General features: G+C 35.2%; 1 long non-coding RNA gene across 1 annotated transcript; it reads right to left on the reverse strand.

Annotated features, from left to right (window-relative positions):
- Positions 1-2,597: 2,597 nt before the first annotated feature.
- Positions 2,598-12,216, reverse strand: LOC120170585. Its single transcript, XR_005520791.1, has 3 exons — positions 12,205-12,216; positions 3,009-3,014; positions 2,598-2,731 (listed from the first exon to the last, which is right to left on the reverse strand). It is a non-coding gene; the product is annotated as an uncharacterized LOC120170585 (long non-coding RNA).
- Between the last annotated feature and the right edge of the window lie 3,469 nt (positions 12,217-15,685).

Consider the following 15,685-nt stretch of genomic DNA (forward strand, 5'->3'; position numbering starts at 1 on the left):
TAAAACTCTAACTTCCTCAACTAGAAAATTCCATCGACAATCATCCTGTTTCTAATTTACGCCTCCAGCAAAAGCAACAAAACCACACAAAAGAACAAAACACAAAAGAAAACCAACACCTGCAATCATTTAACTAACTCAAAGCCCCAATTGAAGAAACGAGATCTAATGAGTATTGACTTCGTCAGAGACCTAAGAATTTGGTTTGAAGGAAGGCTCAATTTCATGCACCATGATTTTGAATGAGTTAGCACCGACCTTCAACTCCAACGACTCGTCAATTCTCAATTTCTCCTTTGTGAGGATTTGAATTTTTGCCTGATCAAAAGATTATGGTGATTGACAGCTTTTGTCGATTGCTAATAAATTACCCCATTTATCTATAATTTTTTTGAAAGTATTCCAATTCCAAACGTGAAAAGGAACTTTCTCGCAAACTAACCACACTCGACGACATTCCACAACTAGACTTTCTGACCAGGCATCAACTCTAGAGAACCACTTAGCGAGAGTCTGTGATTCATCATTCTTCACACTTCTCAATGAAGAAGAGCCTTCAAAAATCATAAGTACTACATTTCCACTAGCTCTCATTAATGAGAAACCAGTGAGTCCATTGGCTTGCATTTGACTAGCGAGATTACCGATTTTGATAAAGTCCTTGCACCAACCCACTAGACATTTACTCAACACGTGAAGTTTATCCTCGCCCATAACACCTTCAACTTCACTATGAATATTCCTCAAAACAACTTCCATCACCGACTTGTGATGAATAGTTATAGAGAACTTTCTCCAAAAACAATGTCAAGGTTTAAATTTAGCCAAAGAAAGTCTAATTTTACTTCAATTAATATATGAGCCATTCATTTCTGAGATTGATTTCCTTGCTTCTTTGATTTTTGCAAATCGGATGAACCCAAAACAAACGTCTTTTGAATTCCTTTTATTATGAATGAAAGCATCAATAACCGGACCATGGGTGCAAAAACAAATATCCAAACCTCTTCCAATGGATCTTTTCTGGTAAGTTTTCGATAAATAACGTGTAACAACCACTTCTGTTCCCATTATGGATTTTCGGTTAGCCTTCCTTCCACCAATTGTGAGACTCGGTTCTCCTCCTTCTTGTTTCTTCAGACGACTTTTCATCGGAATACCTCTTTGAATGCAGTTCCCCACTTGATCTAGACTTAAACTAACCCATTATATCTCCACCACTCAACGACTACTTCCGATTACCACCATTAATAGTTTCCTTCTAAACAGGTGTATCCCACCATTCACGACCCTCGGTGAGTGTTTGGAGATGTTCATGAATTTTCAGCTATGATTGGGTAACTCGTTGTTTCCTTCTACCCTTCATCTTTGAGCCAAAACTCTAGGGCAGAACCAATAATCGAAATCTGGCTTCTCCGTTGAAAAAACCCAAAGCTGAGAAGGCGTTGTATAACCTCAGAATCAACCTACCTCAGATTTGATACGATCCAGCGACTACCGAAGGAGAATACATTATAAGCCAAACTGATGTCGTCCGATTTAAGAAGAAGGATGTGGATGCAGCCGTCAGTGGTGATTGGAAGTTAAGTGAACTAGGCGGGATTTTAATAGATGAAGTTGGTTCGGTGCTTGGTTCTTTCCAAGAAGCTGCTGGTATGGGTCTTCCTACCTTATTGGAGCTCAAGGAAATCAAGCAGGGTTTAATCTTCTTTGATTCCTTTCGATGGTGCTTTAAGAAACGTTTATTTATTGAAAATGATAGCAAGTTGTCTGTAGAGTGAGTAAAGAATCTGGATAAATGTCCATATGTGTTTGTTACTATTGTTAAGGATATTGTTGATAGGTTAAGAGTTTTTGAGGTTCTTATTCACTGGGTAGCTAGGATAACAAATATAGAGGCTGATGGTTTAGCTAAATCTGGTATTGGCTAAGTTAAGGAGTTTCAGCTTCGGTGGTTTTTTCTTTTTGTTTTTTTGGGCTTTCAGTTGTAAGGGGGGGCTGATCTTGGATGTAGTCTACTCTTTGTAATACTTTTTATCAATAAATTTGAGGTACTCTTTTCCTCCTTCCGCTAATTAAGGAATTTCAGTAGGCGTTCCTCTAATCATGAAGGGTTTTTAACGTGGCCTCCTCTTTTTATAAAAAAAATTATTTGAGTTGTTTTAATGTAGTCACGTGAATATGTTGTTGGTCCATTTTCGTTATTGGTGGGTGGTCATAATTGAACTCTTGTTGAGTTATGATCAATTAACAATATTGGGGTTTTGATATGCTAAGATATTCCTAGGGAATTGATTTTAGTCCTTTTCATCACTGAACGACTTCTGCATCTCTTTTAAAATCAGTCATCAAACCCTAAAACATGAATGATTTTGAGTGGGTTTTTGCAACTTGAATCGTTTAATAGCAAGCCCAAGAAAAATTGAGACTCTGAAAGGAAAGTGCATAGAAAGTTTCTTCAAGTCGCTGTTGCCTGTCGACCCTTTTATTTGATATATTATTTGACATTTTTCTCTTGAATTACTTTAATTTGGCTTGATCAATTTTAACAGGAGGCCGACTACATTACAAGACAGGACCAAGGATAGTGATGATGATTACCAAGATAGGGATTATGATGTTACAGCCTTGGCAAATAACTTAAGCCAGGCATTTAGATATGGCATTTATAGTAATGATGATACGGATGAGGTGCTTCCTATAACTTTTGTACTAATCCAGCTATATTTATCTTCTATTTGAATACCAGGACCAAGAGAATGAACTTGTAAAACATAAATTATATTTTGGAAATAAACAATTATTCTACATTTATTAAGGGATGTATTTTGTTATTTATACTGCAACTCATGAGACCTCATTAGAACCACTTTTAATTATAATTGAAATGTTTCAATGAGTGGTTCTTGATTCTCCCTTAGCATTCATCTTAGAAAAAGGTCTTGCTGATTTTTTCGAAGCTTCTTGTGCAATTATTGTGGTTTTGCCTTATATTACTTCGACTTTACATTTTTCTATCTGTGTCTGACATTTGTGTTTGACATCCAAGCTGGACCAATATCTTGAACATGGGTATGAGATATGACCTTCCAATACTTGGAAAAACTTGAATAAAATTGAAAATATCTGTGTTGAACACATATATGTATCTAATATTCATATTCGAGTCCGAGTAACATAGGCTTTCCTTACTATTCTCATATTACTTCCATAGTATATTTATCTTCTATTTTCCAACCCAAACTTGTTAGTTCTTTTTATTTAATGTCTTTTCTTCTCTGCATTTTAAACTTCAATCTTACTAGTTTAGATACCCTTTTATTTCATATATTTCTGTCTGTTTTCATTCTGTTGTTAAATTAGTAAACACTTTGATTTAAAATGCACTGTCGGTTTTTAATATGCAATTATCATTTTTCGTGTACATGCTTCTGTTTTTTAATATGTTGATATCATTTTTTTCATATATTTGAGGTACATGACTCACTTGAAAGAGATGATGAGGTAGGTATATGTTATGTGCTATGATCTTGAATTAAAGTCAGTAGATGGAGAATTGGTGTTTTGAATAGTTATGTAGGAACAAAGTTTGCTAAAAATTATTACGAGGACTCTTCCTCTTTGTGCTTTTCCCTCTAGTTTTAGGGCACAACTGCAAGTTCCTACTAATGATTTTGTCATAACAATTTTTTTTTTAAAAACAATTAAGTTTAAAAAAATAATTATGACTTTATTTTGAAGAAATTGGAGATCTTGAATTAATTTGGATGAGAGTCGCCATCGACCTTTGGATTAGGTAGATCGAATACCTAAAAACGTATTTTAAAACAATTTTAAGAAAAATCATTTTTTAAGACAAAAATTGGTGTGCGTTTACCAAAAATCTGATTTAACGGGTCCGGGAGTCGGTTACGCGTAGGGAAGGATTAACACCTCACAGTCTCCAAAATTGGTACTTAGTCGCTTACACATCGTCGTAAATTGTAGAAATTATAAATTAAATATAACGTTAAAATATGATCAATTTATTAAAGTTTAATTAATCTGCTTTGAATTAATTATTTAAAGAAAAATCATTTACTTGATAAGAAATCTCGAAATTTGAAATCCTCTGTCGGGAAAGCTATCTCAAATATTTCTCATCCGTAAAAGAAGATTCTATCTCTTAATTATTTAAAACATTTGAATTATTATCACAATTTTTGCATGAAATAAATTATGATGCATTTTTTGAAAACATAAATTATCAATACTAACATTAACTAATACAACATGAAAAAAATAACAAACAATAAAAAGAAATAAAAAAATTTATTATTTTAATAAATACATAAAAGCGCTCGTAATTTCAAGTTCATATTCCGTTCGAACGTCGTACGAGATTATACCACTTCGATTAAGTGGTGCTTTCCACGCCCATTCTACAAATAACGTTCTTGAAACTATTCGAGTAACATATAAATATATGATGAAAATAAATGCAATTTGAAACATAGAATAAAGTATCTACAACAAATAAAGCTAATAAGATTTACTTAAAATAATATAAATAATATGTAAAATATATTCATACATAAAGGTCTAAAATAAAATCAAGTGAACATTACAAACCAAAATACAATCGACAAAAATAAGTACATTTGGTAATTCAAAGGACTAGAATAGGAATAATGGAAACTTGAAGGATCAAAAAATAATTACAAACAAACCAGAGCCCAGATCGAACATATTAAACAATACAGGTGCTGGAAACGAAAATAACCCATAAATAATATTAAGGACTGAAATGAAATAAATCATAAACATAATAGGACAAATAATAATTAAACCTAAATGTATTCATACTAAATGTGACTAAAACAAAAGAATAAAAAACATAGGGTCAGATTCGAATATTAGTAAACATGGCATAATATATAAACCTAGTGACTTAAATGCGAACATTGAAAAATAGAGGAACAAAACAAAATAATAAGCTTCATTCCATGGCAAAATAGCGAGATTACAATGACAAAAGGACCAACTTTGCTAATATCCCATGTTATAAAATACGTTGAAATCCCTCCCTTAAACGACGTCGTATAGCTGGTCAAATATCAAGCCAAATAATAGGCCAGAATTTGGTCAAACCTCCCATTTGTTTCATTTTTTTAGCCTAAGGGAGGAAGAGAGAAAATTCTCTCAACTCTCTCCTCCCCATTTTCTTTGTACCCACCACCGAGTAAAGCAAACCAAAGCCTCGGCCACTGTAAATCGGTGGCCACGGGTTAAAACAATCAATGATAGCCTCTCATAACCCAACCCCTTATAACCAAGCTCTTAAACCCAACCCTCGCATGTACATAAGTCTAAAAACAAGACCCCAAATCCAAAAGGTAAAACATTTACCTTCGACGTCGACACCGTATCACTCTAACAAAGCAAAGGTGACAGATCTCCCTAAAAGGTGAGTTTAGTTTTTGAATTTCCTTGGGTTTTTTGGGGTTCGAATGGTTTTTTTTGGATTTCTCTCTTGTTTTTCTTTTTGGTTCGAATATGGCTGGGTTTTATTCCTAGTTTTCTCTCCTGGTTTTTCTGAATTCCCCACTCTCTCCTTGTTGCCTCTTGCTTTTTATGGTATGTTTTGATTGATTTTTCCTAATGAGATGATGAGATCTAGAATAAAGGCATGGCATCTCTGCTTTGGTAGGTGAAATCCCATATTTTTGGGATTTAGGGTATTTTAAAATGGGTTTAGGTTTATTACTAACTTGGTGTACTTTACCCACTGTTCAGTTGGATTTGATGATGAAGGCGGCTCGAGAGTGTTCGACTGTGGCTCACGCAGCGAGGAAGGCGACAAGTGAAGTTCACGTACCAGTCTGGAAAGATGACGAGTTGGGCATGTGCATTACACACGCGGGTGGGCTGGTATTTCCTGGTCGACGATGGCTAGAAACAAGTGAGGAGTTAGGGTTTTGAAACCCTAACTGAATCGGGTCAGATCAGCTACAATCGGGTTGAATCTTGGGCTTCGGGTCGGATCTTGGGTCGGGTTGGTTTGTTGGCTTTTGTAACTTGGGTTCCATTTAGGTCTGTAAAATGTAAAAGATAATAATAATAATAATAATAATAATAATAATAATAATAATAATAATAATAATAACAAAAAAATAATAATAAATGAGAGCCCAGACAAAAACAGGTGTCAACGGCTGCCCCTCTTTGCCCATTTTTGTGTTAACAATAATAGGGCAAAGACAACAAGAAACAAGTTTTTGTCTGGTTCTTCCTTTCTCTTTGAAACTTGATATGTTAAAGACGACGCTACTCATCCATATGAAGAGATTTGGTCGCTTTTAGATAGATTGTTTGTTGAAGACGACGTTGTTCCTTCTCGTTGAGGAAATCGGGTCAATCTGGGGATGATTTTGTTGCCGAAAATGACACAGCTCATCCGCGATGAAGATTTCTGGTCGTTTTTAGGTAAATTTAGAGACAACACGGTTCCTACGTTGAGGAAATCTGGTTGTCTAAGGGTGACGTTGCTCCTACGTGATGAGGAGATCAGGTCGGTGGATGACATTGTTCCTATGATGAGGACGTCTAGCCATCTTTAGGGATAATTTGGGAGACAACACGATTCCTACATGATGAAAAGTCTGGTTATCTAAGGATGACACTGCTCCTACATGATGAGGATGTCTAACCGTCTTTAGTGATAATTTGGGAGATAACACGGTTCCTACGTGATGACAAAGTATGGTTATCTATGGATGACACTGCTCCTACGTGATGAGGAGATATGTTCGGTGGATAAAATTGTTCCAACGTGGTGATGACATCTAGCCATATTTAGGGATAATTTGTTTCAAGAGAAACTGTCTCAAGCGAGAAAAATATGTTTCAAGGGAAAGAATCTCAATTATTAATGTTTCAAGGAAAACTGTCTCAAGAGACACAAAACTTTGCTTCAAGAGAAATTGTCTCAAGCGAGACAAAACTTTGTTTCAAGGGAAACTGTCTCAAGTGAGACAAAATTTGTTCAAGGTAAACAATCTCAATTGTTTATGTTTCAAGAGAACTGTCTCAAGAGAGACAAAACTTGTTTAAAGAGAAACTGTCTCAAGCGAGACAAAACTTTGTTTCGTGAGAAACTATATCAAGCGAGTCGAAATTTTTTTTGAGAGAAACAATCTCAAAGATTTATCAATTTTGTTTCAAGTGAAACAATTTTAGAATTTGTGTTCCGAAGAAAAAAATGTCTCAAGTGAGACGAAATTTGTTTTGAGAAGAATCTCAAGTGAGATAAATTTTGTTTCAAGTGAAACAATTTTCAAATTCTGTGTTTTAAGGAAATATTATCTCCAGCAAGATGAATTTGTTTTGAAAGAAACAATCTCAAGTGAGATTAATTTTATTTCAAGTAAAACAACTTTGAAATTTGTGTTCCGAGGGAAACTGTCTCAAGTGAGACGAAATTTATTTTTAGGAAAAATAATATCAAATATTTGTGTCTTAAGGAAGTTTGTCTCAAGTGAGACAAAGTTTGTTTTGAGAAAAATAATATCAAGTGAGATCAACTTTGTTTCAAGTGAAACAAATTCAAAATTTACATCTCAAAGGAAAATTGTCTCAAACGAGACGAAATTTGTTTTGAGAGAAACAATCTTAAAGGCTTGTGTTTCAAAAGAAAATGTCCCAAGCGAGATAAAATGTGTTTTGTGAAAAACAATCTCAAAGGCTTATAGACTGTCTGCTTCTGCATGTTGAGGAAAGTTACCATTAGAAGATCTAATCGTTCACTTCAGGATGTCAAATCTGCGGATGACATTGTTCCTTCGTGTTGAGGACGTCTAGTCATCACCAAACGTTTATTTTCTAAAAGATAAAAAAAATGATGCATTTATGAATAAATATCTTGGATGTTATGATGAAGTTGATTTAATTTATTTGATTTGATTTTTTTATGATATTGGGAAAAGAAAATTAGATAATTTCCTCGAGAGAGGAGAAAAGTTTCTTTTAAGAAAAATGAAATGAGCATTTTAAGAAAAACAGTCTTAAGAAAGACTATATTAATGTTTTTAGACAAACAATCTTAAAAAAATGAAATTAGTTTCTCAAAAAAATATAATATTATCCTTATGAGAAAGGGAAAACCTTCTTTATTGCAATGTGATGATGAATATATGATGCAAAGATGTAAATTTCATATAACATGCATGTATACGTTGATGTATGTTTTCTTGATTCAATAGTCAGGGACAATATTGGAGCACTCTTCCTTCTATCCCTGATTCGGTTGTCTTCACTCTTTGTTTGCACTAGCGTGCATCTGGAAATTCTTGACTCGTGACAATGGCTTCTTGCCCTGGTAAATTTCCCCCTGATAAATTTGGTTCCCTTTGTCTGAACTTGTGTATAAAAACAGTAGATCTTCCTTCATGATACCCTCATCACTTCCAGATGGTTTTGAAAAGAGAATCTATCATTCCAAGCTTCAAAGATTGTGTATGCACAGCCGCTCTGTATCGAGAAATCAAAAGGCCACTGCCTAGAGCTAACCATCGTAGCAATTGATGAAAAATCGTACTGCCCGGGAGAGGCAAAAGACACATTCATGCCAAGGATGATGGTTTGAACCTTAGAAACAACTAGATTTGAAGATGTTTGCTCAATTGCTGACATTGAATTAAGTCCTCTTAGCATTGCATTGATTTTTAGAAGCAAATTCGTAAGGTACTGATCATTGACCATGGTTGGAGCCATACACTTGTGATTAGGCCAAACTCGACAAGATTCATGAAGATCAAAAATTTCTTATTAAGTAAAACACAAAGGATGAACTGTGGAGCTCCAAGAAGTTTGGATGTCCTCAAACATTCGACAACTTATTCATCCTTTCATATGGCTTCTGTCAAGAGTTTTCAACCAGGGAAGCTATTTGCATGGTGTTCAGGGCTTTTGTATAGCGTTGTAAGTGCATCAAAGATCAAAGCTCGGTGAGAATAAAAGTGGGACGCTTTGGCTTGTCAGTATTAATGTATGGGAAATCACTAGAATAATGCAACTTGTATGTTGTGATAATGGACAAAACAATCATATATAGTGAGCTCCACTATTTCTGCTTCACTGTTTTCAGTCGTCACATCTTTCTGACTCATTGATGTCAGCTCAATTCAATGATATTGTACTCCTAGATGATATAAGCATCCACAAATGCCCTAGCATTCATCATTTCTTGCTTCAGCACTGATTCTAAGCATGAGCTTTGTGTCTCATAGCCACATGTTAACTACGAAGATCCACTCCAGAGAGATTGTCTTGCTTGAAAAAAAATCTTCTTCTTTTATTTTCAAAATTTTGAAAAATAATAATTAAAAGAATTTTGAAAATGTTTAATCACAAATTTTGAAAAAATATTGGCCCTTTCTAGATTTCACAGTTGAAACAAATCATAAAACAAGAGTTCATTTAATATCAAAGAATTAATTACACTTTTAATCCTTCCAAAAAGTTATAGCTATTTGACAAGTGTCAAGGTTAATGCTATCTTTGAAGTAGGGTTAAGTAAGAAAAGGATAAGGTGTCTTGGGTTGTTATCTTTTGTCAAAGGTTTGGCATTCTTATTTTTTGATGTTCACTGATCTGATAGAGTATTTTCTATGCTCATCTACTGGAAGTGTTCTCTGGTTCTCAGCTCTCCTAATCATATTCGGGTTGTGTGATGCCTTATTAAGGGATTTATAAGATCGCCTCTTATACAACAACTGCACAGTCTTCATATTCGAGCCTCTTTTTTAGGTTTTCAACTCGAATCCTCCTTTGGTTTCAAGACATTATTCAAAATTTATGTCTTGAACCCCCTTTGTTATTTTTCTCTATCATGTATTAAAAATTTTAGAAAACCTTTACAAATAAAAGATTAATCTTGATGGGCGGGATGAGATATGAAGATAGTCAATTCTGTTTAGAAATCCATGTATGATTAGAAGGGACTTTTAAGGCACATAATGTAGGCTATGGTTCACGGTTATGAAAGAAAGGGATAAATAGGCTCAAACAAATGTTTAACGGTTATTAAACAAAGGATCAATAATTATGATACCTTCAATCTTGCTTTGCTAGATTTGAATATGCTCATATGTGTGTTTTATTTTCTCTTGATGTTCTATGATCTTCTGGTGAACTAATTCTAGAATTATTATACTTGAACAATCTTATGGTTTGAAGCTTGATGCGTCATTTGACTCGAGGGACTCTTTGCATGTGCTTCTTGTCTTCTTTTCTTTTCTTTCTTCCTTTCTTCTTCCTTTCTTTCTTCCTTTCTTTCTTTTTTCTTTGCTTTTTTCTCTTTCTTTTTCACTTTGCTTTTTTTCTTTGCTTCTTTTACATTTGTTTGATTTTTCTCTTTGCTTTGATTTGATCTTTGCACTTTTTATTTGGTTCACCTTTCAGTATCTTATCTGGATTGATGGGCTTCACTCATGTGAGCAGGTTTCCTTCACCTTGCCCCCCAGTGTAGAGGGTGATCCTTGGCTAGGGTTGAATTAGGAGAAATCATAATTCAAGCTCAAATGGGGACACAAGGGATATATATTTTCTCTTTTTGTGAAGGGATAATGAAAGAAAGACGTTCATCATTTCATACACGGAAGTCTTTGCAGAAGAGATATCCTCAGGGGATAGATATTCAGGATTAACTTCATTAACATGAAAACAATGTAATTAATGCATGATAGAATTATTTCGAATTAATACTATTTTTTGTTCTTGCTTCTAGTATGTCTCAATTGTTTAGACTTCTCTCCAGAAAATTGATGCGAGATGCCCCACGTTGTGTCTTCTTATAGGAAGGTTCACGTTCAAGTGAACATCTTGTACTCAATTGTCTTCAGGTTTTACTGGTAGAAAAAAATATAGGTTTTGCGTCTAAGAAGATGATAGTGTGACTTTATTGGCTCAAAGAAAGGTATGGGTATGACTTTTTGTGTCTCGAAAAAGATAAAGACAATATTTCAAAGTCTCAAGGAAAGATAACGTCAAAATTTGGTCTTTTGGTAGTGACCACAAATTATTCCGGGTAAAGAACCGAGATGTTTTATTTTTGGTTTTCGATGGTATAAAAAAGGTCAAATCTTGCCATATGTCAAAAATCTATAATTCTTGAAGAATTAAAAGAATATGTAATTCATTCGATATTCGAAGAACTACAAGATTAAAATTCGTTCAATTATTCAACCCTCGAAGGTAGCATAAATTCAATCATTAAAAGATTTTAAAAATATTAAAGCAAATATTAAAGACAAAACAAAAATGAGTTCAAACAAAACAATGTTCTTAATACAAATGCATGAAAGCTTTATGGTAGATGCAAAGATTTATTATTGATTATCATTAGAATGCCCCATCATTCTTCGACTGTCCATGCCCTGAATCAATCAAATTTTTGACCTTTAGCAATGCCCCACAGTTCTCAATAGAATGTCCTAAGCTTTCTATGTGATAGTTGTATACGGCATCAACATCGTAGCCCTCAGGATATGGGGACTCTTTTGGCTTGGACTGAATGAGAGTCACAAGATTCTTTTCAACTAGCGTTAGAAGTAATTCCTCTTAGGTAATTGGAATTGGATCAAATTTCTCTTTTCTCAAATCATCCTATAAGGTTTAGACCTACGGCTGCCTGAGTAGGTTCCCAATGTAATGATTTCAGCTTCTTTTACTTGTTCAAAATCTTGCTTCTATTCTTAATGTGGTGTTACGTGATTAGGACCACTTCATTGAATCCTCCTCGATTTAATTCCATGTTTTCATGAATGATGCATGTAAAAATGCTTAAAAATTAAATGCAGATGCAAAATACAAAGATGCAAATGAAGATGCAAAAAGATTGATCCCAACGATGAATATTGTAGAACAATTTTCATTAGAGATAAAAGCCTTCACATTACAAGATAGCTCATTTTACAGACATGCTTTTGCTTAGATGCTTGGTCTGAAATGAGTCGGTGCTTTGTCTCAAATCTTCATCCTTGAAAATGAACTCTGTTAATGTCTAGCGGAGCTGAAGTCAGTACGTCGCTCCTTGATGACTTGCGATGAAATTATCGTAGATAAGACTCTACTGCTGGATTACTCCTCGGATCAATGGATCATCTTTTCATCCCACGGTGCATGTATGACAACTCCATGAAAATGCTATATTTAGAGTCTTTTCACTTAAGTTATTGATTGTCTAAAAGCCCATATAGGATCATATAGATGCATTTAGGAGTATAGAGTTACATGAGGTGGAAATATAGTTTGTCATGGCATTTTATTTTGTAAGTGATGTTTCATTATGTGGAAGGTGTTTTGTTTGATGATGTGTAGGATTTGGGAGCAAGGATAAGAAAAAGAGAATGGCCATGACATGATGAGATTGCTTAGCAAAATGCAAATGCCAAATCAGACGACATTTTGGAAGCAGATAAGATAAAAGATGATATTTTTATGAGCCAGCGGTCCTTGTCTTCACGTAACCTAAACCGCCATTCACCTAAGAGGAGACATCTGCCACCTGGGTCGTCTATTTGTCAAGACCACACCCAGCTACAACTGCCCGGAAGGGGACCATATCCAGCTGCCCTAGAGGGACAACTATTGCAACTACCTTACCCCCTCACGAAAGGAGCCTGATCGGGGTATCTAGAATTTTAAAACAAATTCCTAGGTTTATTCTCCCCCTATAAATAGGAGATGAAGCCACCATAAGAAAGAGACTTTACACACACCGGCTTGATCTTATTTTCAGAGAGAAAAATGTCTCTCCTTTTCGTCAATTATCTTTGCTATGGCACTCCCCAATTAACAAGTTAGAGAGAGTAGCTAGCTAAGCGTCTGAGAGGAGCTAGCGAGCTAGGGCAGTTCGTGGTGGCTGAGGGGAGCTCCAGTAGTGCACATCGAAGGCTTTTCCTCTTCTCTTTGTTGTTTTCTCTCTTTTATCTTATTTGGGTTATATGGAACGGATTAGTTTCTTGCCTTGTTGCTTGGAACATTCGAACCCCACCATGAACTAGTCTTATTTGGTGGGACTTCTTTATGGATATTTAAGTTTTACTTTAATGGATGGTTGTTTTTATATGATGTTGTTTGTTTTGTTTATGATGTTTAGTGCCTTAATGTTGTAGGAGCTATGAGAATAGCCATTCCTTAGGAGATTGCTTAGTGTTTGAGAGAATGACTAAGTATCATGTCCTTAGTGCTTAAGAGAAACTAGGGAGAATCCACATAAGCAAGGGGTTCTAGGTAGTAACTAGGCCTAATCCAACCTCTAAGTATCATGTCCTTAGTGTTTTCATGTTATCTGAACCTATATGATCCCTGCACTTGCTAACGCCAATAGGTTTTTCATGACATTTTAACCTGTCGAGTTCCTTGACTAGAGATAACATAGGGCACCATTCGTAAACTATGTCGGGGAAATAAGGCATGGAAGTAAGACCATCCTAAGAAGTAAGCTTAAGTTTCCTAAGTGACTCCTATCATTCATTTCCGTAATAGCTTGTTGTGTGAGGAGTCTAAAGTCTTGATAATCAAATCCAGTATTTACATGTTGTTTTGCCTTTACATTCTCATTTGATTGCATTAGACTCAATTTAATTTCTCTAAGACATTTTCATTTGCTACCATATTCCATTACACCATCATTTAATTCCCACCAACATCCATTTCATCTTGCCACAACATTCTCATTTGCAAATAACATTACTAACTATACTTAGGTAAAGTAGTTAATTGCTTTGACTGAACTTATAAATTTCCTCTAATCTCTGTGGATACGATACTCACTCATCAATTTATCACTCGTTCAATTGTGTATACTTGCACATATTTTTGTGACCATATATAGTAGTCACAATTCGCGGACAAGTTTTTGGCGTCGTTGCTAGGGAATGGCAATTGGAAGTTAATTAGTTTTGTCATAGCATTTTTATTTTACTTTTTATTTTTTATATATAGCTTTACTTGTTATATTCCTTATCTTTTTCAGGTTTTTCTTAGTGTATGACCAGGAGACACTCTGACGAGCCATTAGAACCAATTGAACATGAGATTGAGATGTTGTTTAGTCCAAGAAAACGTGTTCAACGTGCAAAAATGTATCAAATTGGAAATCAAGGTATTAGTCATGAGGAAGATCAGAATGTTGAGGTAATTCCAAATGTTTGGAATGCAGCCAGACCTCGTGCCATTCGTGATCACTTAAATTCTATCTTGGATGACTTAAATCCAGGAATTATGGCACCCGAGATTCAGGCATCCCATTTTTAGCTCAAACCTGTCATGTTCAATATGCTAAATTCCATAGGGCAATTTGGGGGCATGCCAAATGAAGATGCCAGACAACATATTCGTAACTTCTTGGAGGTGTGTAATTATTTCCATCAACAAGGAGTGCACGAAGAGGTATTAAAGTTAAAGTTATTTCTATATTCTCTGCGTGACCGAGCAAGGGCATCGTTGAGTGGCATTCCAGCGGGTTTGATGGAGTCTTGGACTGATATGTACAAAAGTTTTTTTCTACGATATAATACTCCGAACATGAACACTCAATTGAGGAACGATATAGCTTCTTTTCGTCAAGTTGATGATGTATCAATGTATGAATGTTGGGATCGGTATAAAGGATTACTTCATAAATGTTCAAATTATGGTTTTCAAGATTGGAATCAAGTGGTAATGTTTTATAATAGAGTTAATGCGCCCATGAGGATGATGCTAGATGTCTCAGCAAATAGAACATTACTCGATAAATCACATGCAGAAGCATTCGACATTCTGCACATGATTGCCAACAATGATTATCAATTTTCATCTACAAGGATTGGAATTGGCAAAAATAACATGGAGAATTCGAGTTAGACACTAAGGATTCTGTGTTCACCCAACTTGTTGTTGTCACCAATATGTTAAAGAATTTACAAAGACCAAGTGAGGTGAAAGAAGTGAAGGCAGCCAATTCAGTATGTTTATTATGCCATGGAAATCAACATGAGAACAAGCACCCAACCAATCAAGAATCCATCAACTATGTAAGAAACTATAATCGAGGAAACAACAACCCCTATTCTAAAACATATAATCCTAGATGGCGCCAACATCCAAATTCTCATAGGGAAATCAAGGAACCAGCAATGCTAATCAACCCGTTCAGCAGCAGAATTTCAATGATTCTCAAGGTTTTCAAATGAATATGCCATGGCATAATTCTAACAAGGGAAGTTCATCTTCATCTAACACAAGTTCTTTGGAGGCCATAATGCAAGATTTTATAGCAACCACTAAGACCATGTTGCAAGACCATGCGACCTCCATAAAAAACCAAGGAGTTTTTCTTCAAAGCCACAGTTCATCTCTAAGGGCGTTGGAGGGTTAAGTTGGTCAAATTGTCATGGCATTACAAGAACGTCAACCAGGACGTCTATTGAGTGACACTGAAGTCATAAAACCTCAAGGCAAGGAGCAATGCAGTGTACTCACTCTACGGAGTAGCACCCAACTCAATGAAGAAGACAAGTTTATGGGAAGATCGACGAATGATTTACCCTTGTAACCGTTCAGGCTGAGCGTGAATTGCCATAAGAAAAACAAGTGGAAGAGGTTAAGGATGAGGGTTCATCAAGTAAAGCAAATAAGTGAGCAAACAAAAATTCCAAGG

Source organism: Hibiscus syriacus, unplaced genomic scaffold (genome assembly GCF_006381635.1).
Source record: "Hibiscus syriacus cultivar Baekdansim isolate YM2019G1 unplaced genomic scaffold, ASM638163v2 tig00111783_pilon, whole genome shotgun sequence".
Classification (NCBI taxonomy): Eukaryota; Viridiplantae; Streptophyta; class Magnoliopsida; order Malvales; family Malvaceae; genus Hibiscus; species Hibiscus syriacus.